Genomic DNA, 14,658 nt, shown 5'->3' with positions numbered 1-14,658 from the left:
CAGATGGCACAGTTCTGGCAATTGTGGCTAACTGGGGAGTGAACCAGTGAATGGAAGACCTCTCTCTCGCTCTCGCTCTCACTCTCTCTCTCTGCGTCTCCTTCTCTCTGTGTGTAACTCTGACTTTAAAATAAATAAATCTATTTTTTTAAAAAAAGAAAGTACAGGCATTGAACTGAAATGCCTTTCACAAGTTGTGTACCAGATAATAAAGACAGACATTTACTGTCACTGCTTCAGGCATTTGGGCATTTAATGCAGTTTTATGCTCTCTGGATATTTTTCAAAAGATCTTTAAATTAAATAATATGTTTAGTAAATACACTATTACCAAATGCTACTTAATTTCCTAACATACTTATTAAGATTCACATATTACCAGAATTTTCCTTATTTATATAGGAAAAGTGAAAAGACTCTTAGTGGGGCCAGTGCTGTGGGGTTTAGTAGGTTAATCCTCCATCTGTGGAGCCAGCATTCCATATGGAAGCTGGTTCAATCCAGGCTGGTCCACTTATGAACCAGCTCTCTGCTATGGCTTGGAAAAGCAGTGGAAGATGGCTCAAGCACTTGGGCCCCAGTATCTGAGTGGGAAATCCAGAAGAAGCTCCTGGCTCCTAGCTCCTGGCTCCTGGCTTCGGATTGGCTCAGCTCCGGATATAGTCACCATTTGAGGAGTGAACCAGCAGATGGAAGACCTTTCTCTCTGTTTCTCCTTTGCACTGTCTGTAACTCAAATAAATAAATAAAATATTTTGTTAAAAAACCTCTTAGCTTGCTCTTTTTACTTAAATATTTTATCAGAAATAAACTGGTTTCCAATTTTCTAATTTGGGGATTTAGACTATCTTCGAGAAATAATTTCATAAAACTAATATCACACATTTCAAAAATTAAATACTTTTGATGATCATGCAAGGGGATGACTAAAGCATGCTTTCAAAGTGAGTAATAATGGTTTACCAGGAAGTTGGAATTTGCTTGAAACCACTTCGCCACAACTCTGGTTCTCATATTCCAACATCTGTGAATTTAGATATAAAAAAGAGAGAGTAAAGAAATGTATCTCCCATTCCCTTAGCAAAGCATTTTTTTTGGTACCTGCAACTGCCAGAATTGAATCCATGTAGAGCAAGCATTCTAACCTAAAAACACAGAGAAAACCACAACTGTAGAACATGAGTTATGTTTTTTGTTCAATGACATTCACTGCCAAGACCAGTGCATTTATTTTGGTATTGGTTCAGCCTTTGAGATGCATCTAGCTTCTGACTCCTTACAGGTCCTGAACTCACCCCCACTATTTCCCCATGAAACAGGATGCCCTTCTCAGGAGAGTGTGGTCTGCTCCTGGTTTTGGCCCTGTGAACACATGAGCCCATTGCCCTCTCTCCCAGTGCTGAGCGCTGACACAGCAGAGAAGTGCCTGGCCTATGGGGGGAAGGTCTCTCTGTGGATAGGGCTGCATTTCAGCCAGTGCAATTCACTTTCAGTGGTTCGGCTTCTCATGAAGCTCTGTGCCACAACAGGTCCTTTCCAAAATCCCCCAACCGCTTTTGCTGGCTATGTTGAGAAAGGAAGTTTACAAGAGTTCCTAACGTGGCTGATGTTGGAAATTGAGAGACCTAGACATCAAATTTGCCCCCCTTAAACCCAGCCTCTGGTGGCTGTGAAGGTTCAGGCAATATAGGAACTTCAGAGGGGTGACAGCGGTTTGTTCCCTGTTCTCTCCCAAGCAGAAGGGAGGGAAGTGGTGAAAGGAGAAGGAAAGGAGAGGAGCAGAGGGGGCAGGGAGAGAAGAAGTAGGGGAGAGGAGTAGAGAGAAGGATGAGGGCTGGCGGTTGGGTTCACATGTGCTGTTCACAGTGCGTATGCTCCTGGCCTGTGCTTGCTCCCCTCTGGAAAATACTTCGTTGTTTTCCAAGTCACTCCAGCAATGGTGGCAGGGAGTGTAGCATGGGTCCCACACACCGCACCTCCTACCTCCAACCCCCTGCATGCAGCCCCGGGGAGCTTGGGAGCTCCTAGCTTCAGCTCATCCCAGGCATGAGAATGGCAGGATGACCGTTAGATCAACCGTTGTCTGCAAGGTGCAGACTCTCCAAGCACTGCTTTAGGAAAGTGCTGCGGGAAGAAGTCTTCCTGAGTTCTGCACAGGGACGGGTCGGCTGCTGCCCTGGGGTGTAGGCTCAGCTGCCTTGGCACCTTGGAACCACCTCTGACCATCTGGTGCCAGGGTCATGAAATGCCGCGTAGCCACCAGGCTCTTGGTTGGCCTCAGCCTCAAGAGAGCTCCAGCTTGACAGAGGTGAGGCGGTGGGGCAGGGGTGGCCAAGAGACCCTGGCATGTGCTCTTGGGGAGCCAGAGGTAATCCAGGTACAAGCCACAGAATGCAGCTTCACAGATGGTGAGGCGATGGTGGCACCCCCAGGGTGCCCAGAGAAAGTGTTAGCAAAGTACGACTGGATTCCTTCTGCACTTGGATCCTTTACAGGGAAGAACTGCAGGCACTCTGGTCTCCTCCTTCCTTCCCCGCCTCCCAACATGAATGCATGTGCACCGCCGTCCCGCCACCCCTCACTGGGTGCAGGCAGAGGTGCAAGGGCATGTGGCTGGAAGAAAGGAAAGTGACCCTGGTGCACCACTCTGGTCTGCGCAGACAATGTGGACAGGCATGCGCTCCACACTCTGCACTCACAGAGGGGCTTTTCTCATGTAGAGAGGAAAAGAGGGCTTTAGGAAAGGAGCAGAGCACTTTGTGTTCACTGTGCTTGTTAAAACTTAATGCCTCTCTCATTTTTTTCCTCCATTGCTTCTGCGGAAGGCAGACTGCAGCTTGTGTGACATCTCTAAACAAACTGGGTACTGAAACCACTGTTAACACTGAGAGTTTTCTTTACCACATCCCCCAACCTTTTATCCAATGTTTCTAATGCCTTGTGGGAATTGGTGCTTCCCCCATGTGTGTGACCATTTACATACATTTTTGTCTAGGATTTGATGAAGATATGCAACACCTTTTATCAGTTGCCTTTATTTTAAAAATAAACCAATGGATCCGTAAGGTAAACTATTTTACTAACTCAAATTATTCATCATTATGGGTTGCTCTAAAAATTCAATAATGTGCACACTGTTGCATTTAGCATGTGGCATCTTATGTAATTGTTGTTACGCCTGTAGTTTCTGCCAGAACTCTTTAAGCAAATGGTACTGTCTAAAAGTGTCTAACATGTCCAAAATGCTATGAGTCACTGGCATTTGCTTTTCTTTTTCTAATCAGAGGTGGTTTGTAGTTAATTCTACTTGAGAATAAGTTGATACTTGAACAATCTTACTTCTCTCTCTCTCTTTTGTTAGTTAAAGCAATTGCCATCCTATGAATCTGCTGTGTGGACTGCTTCTCATGTAGGGCATTCTCTCCTTTTTAATTCTATTATTACTCCCAGGCACTTGATCCTATTTATAAATTCTCTTTAACACTTAATCCTATCCATATGTTCACTTTAACACTTAAAATGATCACTTTAACAATTAATATGGCACTTTTATCACCAGGCTTAATGAGATTTTGGATCCCATGACAAATTTTTAAACTGTATCCTTAGAAGTAAGTCTGTAGGAATGTATGCAGAAGTACACAGCTTTACAGTTACAAACTTCATTCTCCCTCTCTTATTCCCATTATTATTTTTTACAGAGATCTATTTTCAATTGACTTTATACATATATGATTAACTCTATGTTAATTAAAGAGTTCCACAAATAGTATGAAAAAAAGACAAAAAAAGAATATGAAACTCTTCCTCAACAGTCAAGACAAGGGAAGCTCAAGTCACCCATTCACAAAATGTCAATGTCATGTCTACAGATTTAATTTTAGGTGCTCTATTAGCTCTCACAGATCAGGGAGAACATATTCTATTTGTCCCTTTAGGACTGTCTTATTTCACTAAGTAGGATGTTTTTCAGATTCATCCATTTTGTTGCAAATGACTGGATTTCATTATTTTTCCCACTGTTTAGTATTCCATAGTGTACATATCCCATAATTTCTTTTTTTAAAGCTTTATTTATTTATTTATTTGAAAGTCAGAGCTATGCAGAGAGAGAAGGAGAGGCAGAGAGAGAGAGAGAGAGAGAGGTCTTCCATCTGCTGGTCCATTCCCCAACTGCCTGCAATGGCTGAAGCTGCACTGATCTGAAGCCAGGAGCCAGAAACCTCCTCCAGGTCTCCCACGTGGGTGCAGGGACCCAAGCACCTAGGCCATCATTCATGGCTCTCCTAGGCCACAGCAGAGAGCTGGATCAGAAGTGGAGCAGCCAGGACTGGAACCGGCACCCACATGGAATGCTAGCACTAGAGGCAACAGCCTCACTCACTAAACCACAGTGCCAGCCCCTCCCATAAATTCTTGAATCAGTCTTTGTTTGATGGGCATTTAGATTGATTCCAGGTCTTAGTTATTGTGAATTGAGCTGCAATAAACATGGGGGTGCAGATAGCTCTTTTGTTTATTGATTTCATTTCTCTTGAGTAAATTTCCAGGGGTGGGATGGCTGGGTCATATGGTAGGTTTATAGTCAAATTTTTGAGGTATCTCCACATTGTCTTCCATAGTGACTTTACCAGTTTACATTCCCATCAAAGGTGGATTAAGGTACCTTTTTCCTCATATCCCCTACAGCATCTGTTTTTAGTTGATTTCTGTATGTAAGCCATTCTAACCAGGGTGAGGTGAAACCTCATTGTGGTTTTAGTTGCATTTCCTTGATGGCTAGTGATCCTGAACATTTTTTCCTGTGTCTGTTGGCCATTTGGATTTTCTCTTTTGAAAAATGTCTGTTTAAGTCCTTGGCCCATCTCTGAACTGGCTTGTTTGTTTTGCTGTCGTAGAGTTTCTTGATCTCTTTGGTTAAATTTATTCCAAAGTATTTGATTTTTTTTAGCTGTTATGAATGGGATTGATCTTAGAAGTTCTTTCTCAGCCAAGGTATTGTCTGTGTATATAAAAGCTGTTGATTTTTGTGTGCTGATTTTATACCCTGCTACTTTACCAACCTCTTCTATGAGTTCCAATATTCTCTTTTTTTTCTTTTTTCTTTTTTTTTGACAGGCAGAGTGGATAGTGAGAGAGAGAGAGAGACAGAGAGAAAGGTCTTCCTTTGCCATTGATTCACCCTCCAATGGCCGCCGCGGCTGGCACGTTGCGGCCGACACATCGTGCTGATCCGATGGTAGGAGCCAGGTACTTATCCTGTTCTCCCATGGGGTGCAGGGTCCAAGGATTTGGGCTATCCTCCACTGCACTCTCTGGCCACAGCAGAGAGCTGGCCTGGAAGAGGGGCAACCAGGACAGAATCCGGCACCCCGACTGGGACTAGAACCCCGTGTGCTGGTGCCGCAAGGCGGAGGATTAGCCTAGTGAGCCGTGGCGCTGGCCCAATATTCTCTTAGTGGAGTCTTTTGGATCCCCTATATAAAGAATCATGCCATCTGCTAACAAGGATAGTTTGACTTCCTCCTTCCCAATTTGTAACCCTTTGATTTCTTGCTTAATGCCTCTAGCTGAAACTTCCAGGACTATATTGAACAGCAATGGTGAGAGTGGGCATCCCTGTCTGGTACCAGAACTCAGAGGAAATGCTTCCCACTTTAGAAAACACTTTTCAAAAGTGAACACACCCTGGGTTGCAGAAACTAATCACTTAACCTGGTAGAGAACGCATCCCAGGGTGGTATATTGCGGAATTTCTTTCCTTTACTGTACTTGTTGCTGTCTGAAAAGCTGACAATGTGAGGCTTTCTTATAAATATGGAGAAAACTGTCATTGAGTGCAGATAAAGAGATGAAAAATCCAACAAGTGCTATTAACCTGGGAAGACTGATATGAGACAATCATAGGTTCCAATCATGTTCTAAGATTGTGGTCCTCCTAGTAGACAGGCATATGTCCCTCTCTACCTGCAAGTAATGATCCAATAAAACCTCACCATCTTCGGGGCTGGAAAACTAGTACAGAAATAGGAAACAGCTTTTTAAAAATTAGAGAAAAGCAACGGGGGCAAACGGATACTGGAAAGGACTCACCAATTTAGTACAGCAAGACAGTGGATGAATATTTTTACTACAGATTTCACCAGTATTTAAAATCTTACAATTTTCACCTGAGAAGACTGGTTAATAGTGGGAGAGGGACATAGAGAGACATGTAGTCATTATGCCACTCACTAAATGCTAGCAACAGTTTGGGCTGGACTAGGCTAAAGCCAGAAGTCTCAATTCCATCTGGTTTCTCCAGTATGTGACAGGGGCCTAGGCTTGAACCATCATTTGTTGCCTTACATGGTACATTTGCAGAAAGCTCTCTTGGGAGAAGAGTAGTTAGAACTCAAAACTGCAAGTGTTATGGAATGCAGGCATCCCAAGCATTGGATTAGTACACGTTACCTTACAACCCAGTCTGTCACACTTCAGAGAACATTCAAGGTAGTAAAAAAAAAATTGAACATTGGGAAGTCTATTTATTTAGTTTTATTACCTTAATGTATGGAAGATAAAATCAGAAATGAATATCTTTTACTGATACGTTAAAATTTCATGTCACTGGATTAACAGATATCTTCATTGCCTTTACATGAACATTTCAGAAGAAATATTTAGATGTGATTCATGGATATGGCTTTTTTTTCTCATTTCAGTTGCCCTGAAAAGAAATGACTTTATTGAGACCAAAAAGAAGATTCAAGACATAAATTTGAAGCAAGATGCAATGACAAACAATAACACATCAACTCACAAGAGAGTTGAATTAAGAAAAGCACTTAATTTAAGCTCAAACTGTATTCCAAACTGAATATCAAAGAAAGAAATTGTTCAGAAATGAAACCTAATGCATGCAAACTATTCCACAATGTGCTTCTCACTAGTGAACCTGATGAAATGCACTTTACATAAATTCTTACCTCTCATGTCAACAATCACGCAACAGAGAAACCTTATGAATTAAGTATGACAAACCTTTCATTTACAAATCAGACTGTACAGCAAATCAAAAAAAAAAACACAGAGAAAAACTCTATTGTGTAAACCTCATGGGAAATTTTTCAGTGTAGTTCTTTCCATACCATCCATCACAGAATTCACATGGGAGCAAACCCTCATGTGTGCAATGAGTCACTTAGCAGAAGCCAGACTTCATTAGAAATGAACAATTCACATGAGAAAAAAACAACATGAATGTAATGAGTGTGGAAACGACTTTTTCCATATGTCAATTCTCAAATCAGAAAATTCACACAAGGGAGAAACCTTCTGGATGTAATGAGTATAGAAAAGTGTTTAGGCAGGGCCGGTGCACTAGGTTAATCCTCTGCCTGCAGCACCAGCATCCCATATAGGCACTGGTTCTAGTCCTGGTTGCTCCTCTTCCAGTCCAGCTCTCTGCTGTGGCCTGGGAAAACAGCACAAGTGTTTGGGCCCCTGCACCCGCATGGGAGACCAGGAGCAAGCACCTGGCTCCTGGCTTCGGATCGCCATAGCTCTGGCCATTTGGGGGGGTGAACCAATGGAAGGAAAAATCTTTCTCTCTCTCTCTCTCTCTCTTTCTCTCACTGTCTGTAACTTTACCTGTTAAAAAGTAAATAAAAATCTTTTTTTAAAAAAAGCCTTTTGGCATAGGTCAATCCTCATTACCATCAGAGAATTCAGTGAGGGGAAACATTATGAATGTAATGAATGTGAAAATACAGTTTTCTGAGATCCAAGCCTCAAGAGGCATAGAATGCACAGAAGGGAAACTTTTGAATGCAATGAATGCAAAAAAAAAAATCTTTACCGGAAGTTAAACCTCAACAGATAACAGAGAAGTCACACAAAATGGAAAAAAAGCCCAATCTTATAATAAATATGAAAAATATTTTTGCCTTGTCAATCTTCAGCACACCTTTAGCAATTCAGAGATGAGAAAGCATGCACGTATGTGATGACCATAAGTCACCTCACTATGTGAGAAACCACACAGTTGCAAAAACACTCTGTATGCAATGGAAGTAGAAAAGCCTTTACTAAAAGGCAAACTGCCACAAATGTTAGAAAAATTTCAGAAAGTAAACACTGAAAATGTAATACATATGGGAAAGTCCCTTTCTGCAATCATGACTCAGCAGGGATTAAGGAATTCATGTGGTAGAGTAAAGTGTGTGACACAGGCTGACTATATGTTCTTCAAAATCTGCTTTTCTCTTTGACATACAATCTGCATTTTTAGCTTCCCATTATTTTGAGTGTGATAATGTAAATGAACTACACTTTCACAAATTTTCTTAACAAATGTTCAGTCTATATCACTTTTTTGAAATATCACCTTCCTTGATTGCCAACTTATTTGGTGGAGTGGTTTTCTTTTCTGCCCATGATTCCTTTCTCACATTATTCTAGTAGAAACCAGTGGTTTGGCTACAGTTATATCACTTGACTCATGTTGCAGCTATAACACTTTACCTATACCCATGGATTTTTCCTATTTTGAAAGACAAAGTTAGAGAGAGAAGTAGAGATAGACAGAGAGAGAAAGATCTTATATGTGCTAATTCACTCCCTAAATGGCCGCAAGAGCTGCAGCTGAGCCAATCTGAAGCCAGAAACCAGGAGTTTCTTCAAGTTTTCCCACATGGGTGCAGGTGTCCAAGGACTTCAGCCATCCTCTTTTGCTTTTGCAGGCCATAGCAGAGACCTGGATCAGAAGTGCAGCAGGTGCAGGTGCAGGGCCCAAGGACGTGGGACATCCTCCACTGCCTTCCCGGGCCGCAGCAGAGAGATGGACTGGAAGGGGAGCAACCAGGACAGAATCCAGTGCCCCAACAAGGACTAGAACCCAGGGTACTGGTGCCACAGGCAGAGGATTAGCCTAGTGAGCCACAGAGCTGGCCTTGGTAGCTTCTTAAACACCAGGTCAAGCAATCATCTCTGGTTCTCAGTTGAAATCTGTTGTGGTCAGATAAAATACCTCATATGGTTTCCATAATTTCAAATTCATTCAGACCTTTTATAATCTAGTAAATTATATTCTCTCTAAAATATATGTATTTGTGAAAAGTGCATATTGTCTTGTTCAGTGTTGTGATATTTATGTTTAACTTTACTCTTATAATGTTCATATATTTCTCCTTTTTCCATAGTTGTTCTCTACCTTTTTAAATGTGAGATATTGAAATCACCAAATGCCTTTCTTTAAAAGCCTACTTGCTTCTTTGTCATGTTCTCCTATGATGCTTAGTTTTTTTGTTATATGTACTCTGTTAAATATGTAATTTAATAGCTCACAAGTATGATCCTCAGAAAAAGGATAAAACCAAGTTTCTTGATATTTTAATTGCCTTGTTTCATTTCTTATGACTTGTCCCTGGTTTGCAACTGCGATCACAGCAGAATAACTTTTTTCTTCATATTTCTAGTGTATATTTGAATTATCATTCCAATTTTCACCCCATTATGCTGTTCCAAATCTACTTCCACAAGCCTAAGTATTTGTTAGAAAACTACCCCAAGTTTAGTGCCATCATCTTTCTCAATTTTTTGGGCTACCATAGAAAAATACTACATATTTTTTAAAGCTTTTATTTAATGAATGTAAATTCATAGGTACAACTTTAGGAATATAGTTATTCCTCCCATAACCACCCTCTCACCCCCACTCCTGTCCTACCTCCTACTCCATCTCCCATCCCATTCTTCATTAAGATTCATTTTTATTAACTTTATATATAGAAGACCAACTCTATACTAAGTAAAGATTTCAACAGTTTGCACCCACCGCACACACACAATGTATAAAGTACTGTTTGAGTACAAGTTTTGCAGTTAATTCTGATAGTACAACTCATTAAGGACAGAAGTCCTACATGGGGAGTAAGTGCACAATGACTTCTGCTGGTAATTTAAGAATTAACACTCTTATACTCTTATTTATGACATCAGTTATCACCCAAGGCTCTTGCCATCAGCTGCATTTACTTCCAGGTCTATATTGAATAGCAATGATGAGATTGCACATCCTTGTGTGGCACCGGATCTCAGTGGGAATACTTCCAACTTTTACCCATTCAATATGATGCTGAACATGGGTTTGAATTAATTATCTTGGTTGTTTTGAGGAATGTTCCTTCTCTACCGAATTTGCTTAGAGTTTTCATCATGAAAAGGTGTTGTTATTTTATCAAATGCTTTCTCTGCAACTATTGAAATAATCATATGGTTTTTATTCAGCAGTTAATTAATGTGATGTATTATATTGATTGATTGGTAAGTGATGTACCATCCCTTCATACCAGATATAAATCCTACTTGGTCTTGTGTCACTCCCCCTCTTCGTGGAGGAATGACACTAAACACTGCCTAGGCTTCCTATCCGAGTCACGGCACCATTATGTCGCTCCCCCTCTTCGTGGAGGAACGACACAGGACCCTGCGCTGTTCTTTTGTCTGCTCGGCCCTCCCCGGGTTTGCTGCTGGTTCTTCCCGGGTTGGCTACCGACCCTTCCACCTCCGTGGAAGGGCGGTTCCCCCTGCCACTTTCCCCACTTCCGCGGGGGAACGGCACACCGCCAGCCGGCTCTCTCGGGGCTGCTCAGGTGTTCCTTCAGATAGATGTTCCTCTTAGATATTCCTGGTGCGTGTTGTCTCTCTCCTCCTTTATAGTCCTCTTCCACCAATCCCAACTCTGCTACCCACACGCTGAGTACGCTGCTCTCCTCCAATCAGGAGCAGGTCCTGCTGTTTATTGGTTGAACTGGAGGCAGCTGAGTAGAAGCTGTTTCCTCCTCTCCCAGCGCCATATTGTGGGAGAGCAGATGCATAGAATAAGTCTTAATTCCAGTAACAGTCTAGTCCGAGTTGCTCCCAGTTGCTCCCCACAGTCTTGGTGGATAATCTTTCTGATATGTTGTTTGATTCAGTTGGCTAGTGTTTTGTTGAAGATTTTTGCAGCTAGGTTCATCAAGGAAATTGGTCTCTAATTCTTTCTCTGTTGCATCTTTTCCAGGTTTAGGAATTAAGGTGATGCTGGCTTCATAGAAACAATTTGGGATTATTTCCTCCCTTTCACTTGTTTTGAATAACTTAAGAATTGGCGTTAGTTCTCTTTTAAATGTCTGGTAGAACCCCGACACCATCCTAGGCTCTAGCCCCTGCAGCCATTGCTGGAAGCCAGGTGGCCACATACCCAACCACCAGCCCCACCCCCATCCTAATGGGATTCACTACCCCTACTGCCCTGCCCACCCCCCAGCAAAGTTTTAAAAGGACCTGTTCCTGAACTCATGACTCTCTCTCCATCTCCTGATCTCTCTCCCTCTGTCTCTCTCTGTGTCTCTTGATCTCTCTCTGGATCTCTCTCTTACACTTTCCTTCTCTTTTTCCCTCTTAGCCCCTTCTCTCTCATCTGTCTGGTTTCCCCTAATAAACTCTTTCCCTTAAGAAATAAGTAAATAAATAAATGTCTGGTATAATTCAGCAGTGAATTCATCCAGTCCTGAGCTTTTCTTTGTTGGGAGGGTCTTTATTACTGATTTAATTTCTGTCTTGGTTATGGGTCTATTTAGGTTTTCTATGTCTCCATGGTTCAATTTAGGTAGGTTGTATGTGTCCAGGAATCTATCGATTTCTTCTGGGTTTCCCAGTTTGTTGACATACAGCTCTTTGCAGTAGTTTCTGATGACTCTTTTTATTTCTGTGGTGTCGTTACAATCCCTTTTTCATCTCTACGTTTATTGATTTGGGTCTTTTCTTTCCTTTTTTTGGTTAATTCAGCCAGTGGTGTGTCAATTTTGTTTATTTTTTCAAAAAACCAGCTCTTCATTTTCCTGATCTTTTATATTTTTTGTTTCAATTTTGTTAATTTCTTCTCTAATTTTATTTATTTCTTTTCTTCTACTAGTTTTGGATTTGGTTTGCTGCTGTTTTTCTAGATCCTCGAGGTGCATAGAAAGATCATGTATTTGGTGCATTCCAGTTTCTTGATGTAGGCACCAATTGCTATAAACTTTCCTCTTAACACTGCTTTTGCTATATCACAAATTTTGGTAAGTTGTATTGTCATCTTCATTTGTTTCCATTAATTTTTAGATATCTATTTTGATTTCTTCTATGACCCACTGTTCACTCAGAAGCATGTTTTTCATTATCCATGCATTTCCATATGATGCAGAAATTCTTGAGTTGTTGATTTCTAGCTTTGTTGCATTGTGGTCTGAGAAAATGCGTAGTATGATTTTGATATTTTTGATTTTGCTTAGACTCACTTTATGGCCTAACATATGGTCAATCCTAGAGAAAGTTCCATGCACTGAAGAGAAAAATGTATACTCTCTGGTTGTAGGGTGGAAGGATCTGTAGATATCTGCTAGGTCTCTTTGGTCTATGGTGTCAAATTAACTCTGTTGTTTCCTTGTTGATTTTCTGGTTCAACTGTCCATTGCTGAAAGCAGGGTATTGAAGTCCCCAAATACTATTATATTTGAGTCTATATCTCCCTTTAAGTCTCTTAACAATTCTTTTAAATAGCCAAGTGCCCTCTATTTAGGCACATATACATTTATAATAGTCACATCTTCCTGTTGAGTTGATCCTTTGATCATTATGTAGTGTGCTTCTTTGTCTCTTTTAATAGTGTTTGTGTTAAAGTCTATTTGGTTTGATATTAGGATGGCCACACTACCTTTTTTTGGTGTCTGTTAGCATGGATTACCTTCTTTCATCCTTTCACTTTCAGTCTGTGTGCATCTTTGTTGGTAAGGTGTGTTTCTTGTAGGCAGCAAATAGATGCGTTTTGTTTTTAATCCATTCAACCAGTCTGTGTTTTTTAACTGGGGAGTTAGGCCATTTACATTCAGTCCGACTATTGTTAAGTACTGTCTTTGCCCTGCCATGTTTCCTTAAACAGTCCTGTTTATGTATTTTGGATTTCATTTGTACTTTTGCTGGGTCATTTTCTGCATTCATCTTTTGTAGTGATATTCCTGTTTCTGTGTGTATCCTTGAGCATCTTTTGTAGGGCTGAGAGAGTAGTTACAAATTCTTTCAATTTCTGCTTGTTGTGGAAGATCCTTATTTCTCCTTCATTAATAAATGAGAATTTTGCAGGGTACAGGGTAAAGTATTCTGCATTGACAGTTTTTTCTCTTAGGACTTGGAATATGTTTTGCCATTGTCTCCTTGCCTGGTTCGCTGCAGGTGGAGGGGTGGTGCCCATATCCTCACTTGACCTCTCCACTGCACCTTCACTGCACCTCTGCCACTTCTCCTCCCTCTTTGCTCCCTTAACGTGGACCTCAGCAGTCTCTGGTGGACTCCTGGGCTTCTCTGCACGAACTTCCCATGATTCTGTCACCAGCTTGTTTCCCTTCTGCTTGCTATCTATTTTGCCCTGTGCATCTTGGAACATTCTGTTGCTATACCACCAAGTTGGCCCCTCTCCCTGACACATCAAAAAATACCATATTATGATGGTTAAAGGAAGTAAACTAGTTTTCATAGTTCTGAAAGCTGGGTTCCATGTCAAGGTCTTTGGTTATTTGTTTTCTGGCGAGGGCTCTCTGCTTTGCAGATTTTTGCCTTATTGTGTCTTTTAGGCTCAACTTCCTCATTCTCTGTCCAGAGAAGACTTCTCACCAGGGCCCATGTTGCTCTTTGATGAGAAATTAAATCTTTCAGAGTCAGGCATCAAGTCTATTGCTACTAAGATTAATTATTACTATAAGAGGATGAACTTTGTTGATAATTACACGAAACTCATATTTACCAACATACTATTCAACCTAGTTAAACATGTTGAGAAGTCAGTTCTTGTTCCCTAATATAAAGCTAACCACAGGAGGCTATTTCCTTCCCAGAGCCCCATGTCTCCTCAGATCAGGAAGCTTCAGCCTTTGCTATCAGGAGGTAGGGCTGGCTCCTACCTGAATGGCCACTGACTCTCCCTGCATATCCATGGCATCTGCCTCTTTGACATCCACTTTCCAGTCACTCTGCAGTGGACACAGCTGATTAACTCACCACTGTCTTGCAGTGCACTATGGTCCCCAGTTTTCTTTGATGTTCCCAATTCCTAGCTATTCTACTGTGGGCTCAGCTCTTGTACCAAGGTTATCCCCTCACTGACTTGTGTGCTCCGCTCTCTGATGTCCTGTGACATGCCCAGTTTCCAGCCATGCAATGGTGCACCCAGCTCCCAATCATTCCTTGGCAGGTACAGCTCCTGTAACAAGTTCAGTGCCTGGGGCACCTGATCCTCTGCCAATGTGATGGAGATGCTGATGGAGGTGTATGGCAAGTAAGGGAACTTCTGAGACCATGCAATTCTCATGTGCGGCATGTGCCACAGCAAGGGGATTTCTGAGGCAAACAGCTGATCTTGATGGTGCAGTGCCTTAGGATGAAGTACCCTAATGTGAGTACATCAGAGCCGACAAAGTAAGGTCAACCCTGAACATCTGAGAGGCCCTGAGCACTGGCTGCTCCATATGCTAAGAGTTCAGCTCCATCTGTGGTGAATAAATTTCTGGACTCTGGAGGTAGCCCCTACCATGTCATCTAGCCACAGAGGTGCAATCTATTCATGGAGAAACACTCATGCTGTGACACAGCCTTATCCCAGGT

This window comes from Oryctolagus cuniculus, assembly GCF_964237555.1.
Source record: "Oryctolagus cuniculus chromosome 17 unlocalized genomic scaffold, mOryCun1.1 SUPER_17_unloc_2, whole genome shotgun sequence".
Lineage (NCBI taxonomy): Eukaryota > Metazoa > Chordata > Mammalia > Lagomorpha > Leporidae > Oryctolagus > Oryctolagus cuniculus.
The sequence above is the reverse complement of the archived record's forward strand: the minus strand, read 5'-3'. Positions refer to the sequence as shown.